Genomic DNA, 12587 nt, shown 5'->3' on the forward strand with positions numbered 1-12587 from the left:
CCATCAAACTATTGAAATTAATTGCGAGTCCAGCCTATTTGTGGCTGCCTACAGTATGTTGAGTGTTCCAAATCTGTCACTTATGAGTTTCCAAGACCGTCAGGATGCTGCCTAGCTCACTAGGTTTCGGAACAGAGCTTCTGTTTTCAAATTTGCAGGGAATGTTTGCTTAACACGAACAAACCTAAACTCAATGGCTACAGATAACACTTACGCAAGGCAGTCATCTACTTTAAAAGAGTGTACTTTGCAAGTCTTGCTTCCACAGATTAGGATAAGTGGTAACTCTTTTAGGACTGAATCAGAACGCAGATATGACAGACCCTCCCCTTAATTACTACCGTAGGCGCCCCAGTGGCAGGCCTGATTTTATTCAAAATGTCAATGTGCCCACTTGGGAAACGAAAGGGGAAGAAAAAAACTAAAAAAAACTAAATTGAGAACAAATGCAGAAATGTTGATGTCAACAATATTTTAGAGCGCTGTGGGACTCTTCCACTGCACAAAAGACAACAACATATATCATATCATGCTGTTTGTGGTTTTTAACCAAAGGAGTTTCTCAATTTATTGTGAAGAGAGAGAAAGACACCATAAAAGAGAGAGGAGAGTTGTTTGTGTTTCAAATTAAGCAATAAGATGTGTGCTAATACTTATAAGATGCTGATTTAACTGTGCTACGGGGCATTGGTTTCTGAATACGACACTGTCTCTATATATTTTACTCTCTCTCACATGAACACAGCCACCACCAGTAAAGTAAAAGACGCAGACATCTCCTCCAAATCCTGAGCCAGGCATTAAAAGAAGGATTTCTGAGCCAGAGAAGGATTTTTTTTTTAAATCAGTCTTGTTTGGTGAGGTGGTTATTTTCTCTTTTCGAGTACAACAGCCTTTTTCCACCATTACTCTGGCAAGCACGGACACCTGTAGCTTACAAGCTGTCGCCATGTCAACGGTAAGAAAGAAAGAAAAAGGGAAAGAGATGCAGGAAATCAGGGTGGGGAAAAGAAGACTCCATTTCAGGGAACGGGAGCGCGAGAGAAATCCAGTTGAGCTCATTGGAGGGGCAGGAATGATGAAAGGCTGTTGAAAGCTCTTCAGTTACAGGCTCTGTGAAGAGATGTACATCTTACTCACAACATATGACGCAGTCACCTAAACCTCTACTCAGAGATGGTGGGTGTTGAAAAAAGAGCTCCAAAAATGCATGTTAAAGGTAAAATATAAAGTGAGTGTGTCAACAACACCCTTGCTCAGGTGTTTGAAGCAGCATCTGGTTAAGAGATGACAGCCACTGAAAACACAACAATGCCTACAAATCATTCATTGTGGCACTAGATTGTGCCAAACCACACAGCGAAACTAATCCACTCAACAGTGTTTTCCCACTCGTCCTCTTTAAAATAACCAACTCAGAACTCATTTAAGTGAACCACCAAGTTGAACATCATTGTAATCTAAAAGTGATGATTATATGACATGATATGAAGATATTTATCATAATCGAAATAAATCAAAATCAAAATCATAATTTATCAGAAGACAATTACAGCAAATTTGGTTGTCTTAGATTAATCGTGTTGACTTAAAAAAAAAAAAAAAAAAGTTTAATTGTAGTTAATTTGTAATCATCGGACAGCCTGGGGCTTAAAAAAAATAAAAACTGTACAGAGAAAACAAGTGTTATATTTCTGTTGCAATTTCTTTTATATTTAGCATTTTGCATTGCAAAATAGTTAAGCCCTTGAGCCTCAGGCAGAACACTGAAGGGAAACCTTTGAATTTCTGTTTGTAGTTTTTTTTTTTCATTAAAATAAAATGCTCAACTCCTCTTCTGCGTGTCATTATTGTACAGCAATGAGGTAACATTTATTTAACATTGCACAAATGTAAAATAAAACCAGAAGTGTTGATAAGACCCTTAAAACTAACCAAGTGTGAAAACACCCTAATTTGTAATACCTAACTGACATTCAAGAGTTGAAATTGGCATGTCCAAAAACTTGTCAAACCGCATGTGAGCCGCACATAGTCTTAATACGAGCTTTGTTACTTTGTGGCTTCAATCAGTGTCTTCAGCTCATAAAATCTATCTGACTGGAGTCTAATGCACATTCTACTGTCGTCCATCTTAATTACATTGAGATGCACTTAGTGCCATGCAAATGCGTCGCAACCCAACTGCCTCAATGTAGTACCCATTGTCCTTCACTCTTCACTCGCCTGGGACTCTGTCATTAATGACAGAGGAGTGCGCTGAGCCCTGCAGATGAAATTATCTCTCTGTTACTGGTGTGTTACAGCTGGACGGTGCTGAGAGTGCCAGCGAGGGGTCCAGCACCTCCTCTGATTCTTTAAGGAATGTGGGTGGGAAACCAGTAGAGATGTTAGGTATAGCTGTTGGATGACACCAAGGTCATTAAGTGCATTTATATGTGCACTAATATCGAGATCCAGTGAGTTTTTATGTAGAGAAGCTCTCTGTCAAATGTCACAATATGTATATTCGCAAATATACAATGCAGAGGACAATTATCAGTAATCAACAATAATCAGAGTAACATGCATACATGCTAGATGAAGCAAAGCTACAATTGTGCCTTTGCAAAAACGTGTATCAATTCAGGACTAAAGTGTTAAAATGACTGAATCAAATGACTTTTTCCAGTTTTGTTCTGTTCTAATATTTTAAAATCTGACTGGATGAGCCACGATCAAGTTGCACTAAAAAACCCTTATATGTGACCCTGGATCACAAAACCAGTCACAAGTCGCACGGGTATATTTGTGGCAATAGCCAATAGCAATTGTATGGGTCAAAATTATAGATTTTTCTTTTATGCCAAAAATCATTAGGATATTAAGTAAAGATCATTTTCCATGAAGATATTTTGTACATTTTCTACCGTAAATATATAAAACATTTATTTTTGAATGCAGCACAATCGCAACATAAATGGACAACTTTAAAGGCGATTTTCTCAATGTTTAGATTTTTTTGCACCCTCAGATTCCAGATGTTCAGATAGTTGTATCTCAGCCAAATATTGTCTTATCCTAACAAACCATACATCAATGGAAAGCTTGTTTATGTATAATGGATGTATTCTAGCCTGACGTCGTCATACTCAGATTCTAGTCAAAATATGAGTCTGATACTGCTCCATTGGGCTGTGATTATGGGGCGTTTCAACCGAACCAGGAAAGAAAATGCCTCTGCACTCAATTGGATAGACCTACAACCAATCAGAGCAACAGAGTAAGTGACGTATGTTCTTCATTCATCTTTCCGATCGACAAATGCCTTGATCGCGGTTTCTCTGTTCGTCTTTTAAAATGAATGTACTGTCGATATCTTCTATAACAGATGCGATGGCGGAATCTACACATGATGTTTCATAAACAAAGTTTGGGAGGAGCACGTTCAAATAATCAATCCAATCAACTTGTCATCAAACAATTACCATGTCTACCCTATCAGCATGAGAGGAAGCATATATTTATTCACTATGTCAACTCACCTAACATTCCTTGACAGTTTTCAGCATCCCTCCACTCACTCTTGGCTTGTTCTTCCACAGCCTGGAATACGGGGGGAGTACTTTAGGTTCGGGCCGAATACCGAGCCCGGAGCCCTCTCCTCGGACAGTACGCCAAATATGCATTTATTCTCAATTCTCATCTTTGTTGTAAACAAATTCAACCCAAGTGCTCGTTGGTGACGTGGATGATTACGTTACAGTTGATCATCTGTCCGTCATCGTATAAAGCCCGCCCTGACAATTTGATTGGTCCGAACAGCTCTGGTTCGGGCATAATAGCTCCACAACGGATCAAGTCCAGACCGAACTTCCCGACCTAAAAATGTTGTGGGGGCGGGGCTAAGTTAGGCTGGCATCCAGGCTAGATGTATACATCTCTATTTAAAAAAATGACCCATGTAACTGGTTTTGTGGTCCAGGGTCACATATGTGGTACAATCACTGCACCACACAGCCTTTATTGGCTTACTGTTTAACAGCCCACAACCCTACTTTTGTCAAAAAACCAAATCATGATCATCCAGCTGAGCTTAACTTAAGGAAAGATAAAGTTTGACTACATTCACAAAGATAAAGTGGAAACTAAAGTATTCTATTCATTCTAAGGTTTGCATTCAGTTTCTTTGGTGAAAGCAAGTTGAATAACTTGTATAGGAAACATCCTCTTTCCTTCCCAAAGGAAATGGATTTCTCCCCTTTTAGTAGAGCGTTCAGTCCGGGTTATTGTACAATGGCCAGGAAATCAATGCAAGTTTTTTTTTTTTCTTTTTTCCCCCTCCTTCACACACACACACCAACACACCCACACAAGCAGGGCTCACACCCACACACACCTGATGTAACCTGGCAGACAGTGCCAGAGAGTGAGCCATCAGAGGGAGTGCACGCCCGGTCTAAACCATCTCCCAGCTGGCTGCGTGAGCTGGGCCCGTCTGGCTGGAAGCTACAGATTAATTAACAGTGTGCCATGAGAGCACCGCACAAGTGTGTGGAGGGGGCGAGGTGTGTGACATTCAGCCCGGCCTTCTCACGCACCCGGCGAGCTCTGGATCTCACGTCTCTCCGCCCTCGCCATCATCATCGTGGCCTCACGCTCTCACCCCGTCTGCTCGGTGACCGCCGCCAATCGCCTCCCAATCAGGACAGATAAAGAAACAGTGCTTTGAGAATATACAGCAGGAGAGCAAGAGCCGTGACTCCTGCAATAAACAGCCACTGTGAAGAACAGAATTTAGATTTTTTTTTTTTTACCTTTATATTGCAGAAAAATGCAATTTAACAGCATCTTTAATATTTTATGGAAGGAATGTTTTTGAACAGTATAGGTCCTAAAATCTGCTAAATCATTTGCTGAAAATGCACAAAATGGCATATATACACATAATAGCGGAAACACTATGCCAACTATAGGTTTCATTTTAGTCATACTATATTACAAAATATGGCAGGTGAATTTGTTCAGAAATACAATAGCTTGATTGGTCGGGCAACCATGAACAAAAACAAACAACATGATAAATAAATAAATAAATAATAATAATAAAGGAATAATAAAGAATAAAGAATAATAACGGAGGTGTTTTCGCATCAACTTTAAATGTTGATAAGCCTGTTTATTTTGCTATCCAAACGTGATTTTTTGGTTTTAGTATTTGAATTATTTTAAATTTCTCCTGCTATCAGAGAGTCTGTGGGAACAGACCTGCGGGTCATTTTTGGGTCGCGACCCAGCAGTTGACAACCACAGATCTAATGACACCAAAATAAATTTTTCATACAAATTCCAAAGCAACAGTACTGAATTTTGAAGTTAGCTAACATGAGTAAACCACTGTGTCCATAGCAACAAGCAGAAAAATAAATTTTTGTTTCGCTTTTGAATGTGGGCTAACGGGGTTCAAAGAAAACTCCAGCTTAATGACAGAGGAAATATCTAACACATTCTGAATTTGCACATCAATAGGGAGACAAATCGAGCGTCTTCTCTTCCTTCTGTAATATATACAATAGACAGAGCGGCAGTTCAGCTGTGACTGAAACCCGAGATACATTTTCTCCGAATCATCGGGCAAAAGACTGTCCCTGCTACCCTCTCAAAATCTTTCGTAACACCCATTCTCATTAGAGGGATGGAAAAACTTGGGGAACGGATCGATGTTTTCATTTTTCAAGTGCTTGTATCCATTAGACGGGTAAAATTCATCCATCAAGCAAATTCCTTTCTGGTTAGGCCCTGTCGCTTTAACAAGTAGCGAGCTCAATGTGCAAGATGTATTGCTCTCCATTTCACTAACCTTCATTACGTCTTTCATGTGTCTCTCACCCCCTCCTGCTATCTCTCTCTTTTGGAGGAGCAAAGGATCTGATTGGCCAGAGACACTACCTGCCATGTTCTGTAGCATACAGTGCAGGCAGTGAACCTCTCATGTTCTTCACATTAATTCAAACGCCTTTTTAAGAGAAATCATTCGGCATGAATTATATATGACGGCCCCTTTTACCTCCTCACTTAGGGGAAAATATAATTCTATAATTTGGTGGTTTTCATATGGTATTTAAAACAATATTGAGTGAGCCTTCCTGTAAAGCTGAAACTAATGGGAAAAGGGGGTTACTGCATTCCAAAAGTAAGTGCTCATAAAGTTATGTTGAGAAACACATAAATTACAGTGGCAAAAAATTTCATCACAGCCATTAGAAAGACGAATCCCTCATCCTGGCCTCTCAACCTCCGTGATCTTAATCCAAAGAAAGCTATCAAGAGGTCTGTTCTGTTTCAATTCCTAGACCTAACGCTAAAAATGAAAGCAAAAAATAAAAATACGATAAATTATGGTGCACCGAACACACAAAAATTCTCCAGCGTCTGCAAAAGAAACGGTCCAACTGAAGGGAGACTCGTGCAGAAAAAATTTGAACAACGTTATTTTATTTATTATTATTCTTTAAATTGTTCTTAGTTGTTTTTAGCCCCTAAAAAATGGTAGCTTTTGGTAAAGCAAAAAACAAAAAATATTAATAGCGGCACAACCTTTGCACCTAAGCCGCTGTGAGATCAAGTGGGCGGTTATTTGAATGAAAAAAACCCCGCTAGCTCACGGTCTCTGCTGACGGGGGAGACAAAAGCCTTGCTCCTCTCCTTAATGAACATATCTGCCGTGGAACGCCGCAGCTGGACTTAAAAGGTTACGTGGGGCTGACCATGCTGGTCACAAAGCTGCGCCCGCAGGATTGCTGAATCCTCTCCAAGAAAGCCGAAAGGAGTTGCGGGGGGGGGGGTTTGGATTGGCTGTAACAGTGACAAAAGGGAAGACTGATGGCCTCACCAAGAACCAGAAAGACCTTTGCGCGAACCCCTATTCTGCCACGGGAGAGCACAGTTCATGTTTACATCCCTCCCTCAAACATCCTCACACACTTATACACAGCAGCCTCCATTTTATTTACTGCAGCTCTCATAAAATATGGATGCCAAACAAGATACTGGAGGACACATGAGAACAAAATGGGAACAATGAAGTATAAAATATCACAGCATCTGGCGCTTGGTGAACTATGACCGCTGACTTGCTCAAATATGTATTTTCCTTTCAATCATTTATTGCCTGGTAAATTATCACTGAGCAAAAAAAAAAAAGTTACTTCCCAAGTCATGAAAGCATTTTAAACATATTCACCTGTAAACCTGTATTCACATTAGTAAATCTTGACGGTCTAAATGAATTATATATTTATTATCAAAGGCCATACGAGAATGATAAACTGCAAAAACGTAGTACAAATCATACCTGTCTCTCGAGTCCAATGAATCAGGATTTTAAGAGGTCATTGAAGAAGTAGATTGCATGTGATGAGAAGTCCTCACCTTGTGCCAGCTGCAGCGGAGTGGAGTGCATGAGAACTTAAAAGGTGAAGCTTCGTAAGGTGGGTGTCGTAAGGTACGGACACACATGACTGACCTGTCCTATTCTATAAAAGAGTCTGACGGCAGGTATGGCGTCAGCCAATCCAAACTCAGCACCCCACAAAGGACGCACAGGTAGATTCAAATGGAGCTGAGGACTAAAGGACACACATATAGTCAGGAGAGGACAAGTGTGTCAAGAATGAATTTCTAACCTTGTAAAAAAACTATCAAAGAACACACACACACACATGCCAATGTTCAACTGTTCAACAGTATTGAGACAGTAGGATTTATATATACATATACACACACACACACACACATACATTTATTGAGCCATGATGCATTTTATTGGTCAAAAGTGACAGTAAAGTATTTTTTTTTATTTTATATACTTTATATAGGCCTACTTTTTCATTCAAAGTATTAAAGTTATTTTTTATTATTCATCAAAAATGTATCATGGTTTTCACAGGGGAAAAAAACTAAGAAATGTTACTAGAGCACCAATTCAGCACAATGATTTCTGAAGCACTATGTGACACTGAAGACTGGAGTAATGCATCATAGTAATAAATTACATTTTGAAATATATTTAACGGTTATTTTAATATATATATATATATATATATATATATTTCAACAACATTAAACAAATGCATAACAACCCCAAACTTTTGTGTACACACACACACACACACACACACACACACACACACACACACACACACACACACACACACACACACACACACACACACACACACACACACACACACACACACACACACACAGCATTATTTTGAATAACATCAATCCAAGATAATACAAGAAACAGCTGTAATAATGTAAAGAAATATGGGGAATGGATATAATGTTCCCGTCAAAACAGACAAGTTCTTTAATGTGCAATTTCCAGTTAACTAAAATAACAGGTGTTTTGGTCACTAGTCATATGTGGTAAAGGCACATTTTATAAGACAATGTGAGGGTTGAGTCAGGCACTCAGCATTTAAAAAAACGTCAGGAATCTGGGTTCGACTCCAGCTTGTGTCATGTTCTGATCCTAATCCTCAGATCTCCCTCCAATATCCTATAAATAATAGCTAAAAAGCCTTCAACAGACACAAATACTTCAATGAATCAACTACCATTGACAACTCATTCTTTCTTTACTATCATACATTTATTTGGCACATACAATTCGACAGTTGGCAGAGGGCACTCGGCAGCAAATCCTATAGCACAGCGTAACAACACCAAGCCCCCCTTGTATATTAACTGTTATCAAATATAAATTTTTACAAGATGGCACAAATATTGTTAGATGAAAGAAGGAGGAAAAAACCCAACAGATTTAAGGTTGGAGGTGGAGCCAACTTTAAAGCTGCCATTATTTCCCTGTTTCGCACTCAACAGAATTCACACAATCGTTGTCTTCCGCACTGGTCGCACTGCATATTTCACCAAAAAGACATACGCTTGCATGTAACACAACAGAACCGTCCAACTTTTTTGATGCAACTGGACATTTTTATTTATTTATTTGCCAATCTCAAAGTGTTGCCAGCCAGAGCTGGTGGTTTTTGCAGTTTGTTTATCATTGACCATCACAGAGGCGCCAGTGTGAAATAAAGTATTTTTAGATGTTGACATAATGGCTCGAAGAGGGAGGAGACCATGAATTTTTCATAGCGGCTCACAGGGAGAGGTCATTCGCCACTCTTCACTATAAAAGAGGGGAGAAAAAAAGAATTTCTGGAAGGCTGCAAGCGGATTTCACCCCTCTGAAAAATAAACTGATCAGCCAAGTACAGCGACCTAAAGACACACAGACACAAAACCCTACTGAACGTTGAAAAATGGATTCCCCATTGTCCCGCTGTTTTGAAACAAACACACTGACTGAAACCTCTTTTTGCCTAGTACCCTGAGCCACTCTGCTCAAATTCCCAGCAAACACAAGCAGCCACCATCTTTTGAACACTATGCTGGCAAGTCAACGTTGTCTTTTAGGAGACGACAATGAGAAAAGGTGTCCAGTACAGTCACACTGCCTAACAATTCTTTGGTAGTTTTCACAAGAATGGATTTGTTTTGTTGTCTGTAATGGCATTATTAGGCACTTAGCAATCCGTTTTACCATTTAAAAACTATTTGCATTTTTGGCCGTCTCAAAAGAGTGGATTCCAACCAGAGTGTGCGTCCGTGTGTGTGCGTGTGTGTATAATCCTATTTGAAGTATTCTCCGCATTTTCTAAGCATTGAGGAGTTGAGCATAAATCAGAGTGACAGACTTAAAAGAAAAGGCTTTGCATTAAAGAGTCTAGGTCAAGGGGATGGGTCTTAAACACAGACAATTCCTTTCTTCTCTGAAATATTAGCACACTCCGACCGTTAACAGACGAGTGAAAGTGCATTGCTCAAAATGTCAATTAAGCGGCACAACAGAGGCACATCAATACGTTCGAGCTGTTCACTTTAGCTCTGCGACATCATCGCGTCTGCCGTGTGACGTTTTAATTAAGCCTTGCATAGGTCGCGAAAAACATTCCATCCGGTCATGCAAGTCACAAACATTATTTGCTTTCTCACCTCTCCTCTCGATACGTGATGCACCTATGTCACACTCACACAAAAGAACAGAGGGTCGTAAGAGGCACAAGGCTTGTGGTTCTACGGCTGTCGTTTGGCATGTGCACTCAAGTCAGTGAGTTTTGAGCTGGTGTTGGGTTGCCGGCAAAAACGGCAGTGTATCCCTCTTTAAGCATGGCTGGGCAGCAATGAGCCTACTCCAAATGTTACACGCCATTCAGGCCCCCGTCGGTGCGTGTGTATGTGCGCGCGTGTGTGTGTGTACACTATGCGACGCCGGCTCCCAATTGTTCATGCACTACATTTAACAAGCTGGTAAATCAGTCCCATACCATCAGGAACGAAGTGTGGGGATATGAATAGTCACATCCATATACAATCGCACACAAACCGGTGTCAAAAACAAAAACAAAAAACAATGCCTATTTATCTGTTCTCAACAATTGTGCTCCTGACAATTATTAATCATGTTAGAGTGCTATTGCCTTGAAAATGAAATTACATGAAAATAAATGTTTCTGCAATTAGCTGTCATGCCTCCCATTGACAGGGAATGATTAAAAAGAAGACACTGACTAATTGGGCTTTGAATAATGAAATGATATGTATGCTGATTTTTTAAGCAGGTGTGAAAGCAGGAGCAACAACGAGATGATAAAACATCTGGCCGCACTGGGCAGGTTCTGTCAATCAATCTTCCCTCAATGAATCCCATTACCATGACAACCCCCAGCCAATAAACATCTGTACTGGCCTTCGTGAGGAAAAGAGGGCCACTATATGTGACAATATTAGCATCATTACAGTAACAAATGGTGCTCTCTTGCTTCTTTTATTTGATGTGAGATCAAACATGCACACACTCTATCCGTCCCACGCGCTGCGGCCTGCCACGGCTCCTTAAAAAAAAGCTGTATCTGTCATGATATAAATGACACTTCAGAGTTTGAAAGTGCTCCTATCAATCACTCTAACTTTAATGTGAAATAATAAAATCAGTTTAAGTTTTTCTGTTGACCGTTTCTTTCCCTCCTCCCTGTCTCCCAAGTAAACAAAGGCCAAGTTCAAGGCAACATAAAAAATTGATTTCGGCTACACTTCAGATTAGTCAAAGGTCTCTCAGCATGTACACACACACACACACACACAAAAATAAAAATAAAAATAAATGCATCCCCATAATGGATTTCTCTCTTTGCAAATGCATTTTCAAACATGCCTATGACGTTTCTGTCCACAAAAAAAAAAAAAAAAATTAATTCCACATTCGTATCTCAAACATCTTGTACATATACAAATGGTACAGTCTGAGTCATATATTACAATTTCAAATTGACCTTACTGACCTGAACGATTTCTAATTATCAGATGTTTTTAAAATGTTAATAAAATGTTTTTTTTTAAATGATAATGAAAAACAGAAAATAGAAAATTATCTTTCATGAAAGTATAGGAGGCCATATAGGAGCATGATTAAATGAGAGGCTATGTCTGTGCTCTGTTCACTCACTGACTTTAGCGGGCAAGATATTGTACACTAACATTTAAACAAAAGATCATTTAGGATGGGCCAGGAATCTTTCACCAATCACTATCACCAGTATCAGCTTTCAACACAATTACAGTACATGGTGATACCTCAGTACCATGCTGCCTTTCAGTCAGAGTGTGTGTGTGTGTGTGTGTGTGTGTGTGTGTGTCTCTGTGTGTGTGTGTACGCAGTGTAGTTGCTTCTTTATCTGTCGAAACACAACCTTCAGGTATGTGTTCATAAGTAAAACATAACTGATAACCTTTTTTATCGCCTTGCTTTTCTGAATATCTTCTTGCTTTTCTGAATACAATATGCGTGTTTGGGTAGTCTACCTACTACCCAGCTAGTCCTTGATGTGCAGATCAGTTTGACATTATAAATAGTGATTCAGAGACACACTTACTGCCATAAAAGTCACTAAAGCAATATGATGCAAAGTCACCAAAGCAAATGCTGTGATTTGTCTAGCATAAGTAACAAATAATTAAATATAATTTTTCCCTCTAAAATATGAGAGAAAAAAGTTGCTCAGAAAACACTCACATACACACACTAAAAAAATAAAAATAAAAAATAAAATAAAAAAAAAACTGCCAGAGAGTGTTTTGTGAAATTGTCTCATACTTTTGTACTTGCAAAAAATCGGTTATGAGATAATATATTTGTTCATGAGCGTCGGCTTAAAATTTCAATGGATTCTGTTTTGAATCAACCATTAAGCAAGCTGAGAATTAAGCAGAAGAAAACATGAGAGAAGAACTCAAGTCAAAGAAAAATCACTATGTGCAGGGAAGTTATCCTTTACATGTTTTCTGGCAAACAGCTTCTTTAGTAAATGTGAATTAGTCCTTATGAAACACTCACAGACAACTTCAACACATGTAATCTGAGCAGTGGGATATTATAATAGTTCACATAGGATATTGTTACAATGTCAATATAACTACTTTCATAATTTATCATTTTATGATTTTATTGTCATTGCTTAGAAAACATAATCTTACAC

General features: G+C 39.1%; 1 protein-coding gene across 11 annotated transcripts in view; it reads right to left on the reverse strand.

Annotated features, from left to right (window-relative positions):
* tenm3 (teneurin transmembrane protein 3) overlaps positions 1-12587 on the reverse strand; it is a 282460-nt gene that overhangs the window by 250660 nt on the left and 19213 nt on the right. The gene's annotated exons all lie outside the window — the stretch shown is intronic.

Source organism: Leuciscus leuciscus (genome assembly GCF_965113295.1).
Source record: "Leuciscus leuciscus genome assembly, chromosome: 3".
Classification (NCBI taxonomy): domain Eukaryota; kingdom Metazoa; phylum Chordata; class Actinopteri; order Cypriniformes; family Leuciscidae; genus Leuciscus; species Leuciscus leuciscus.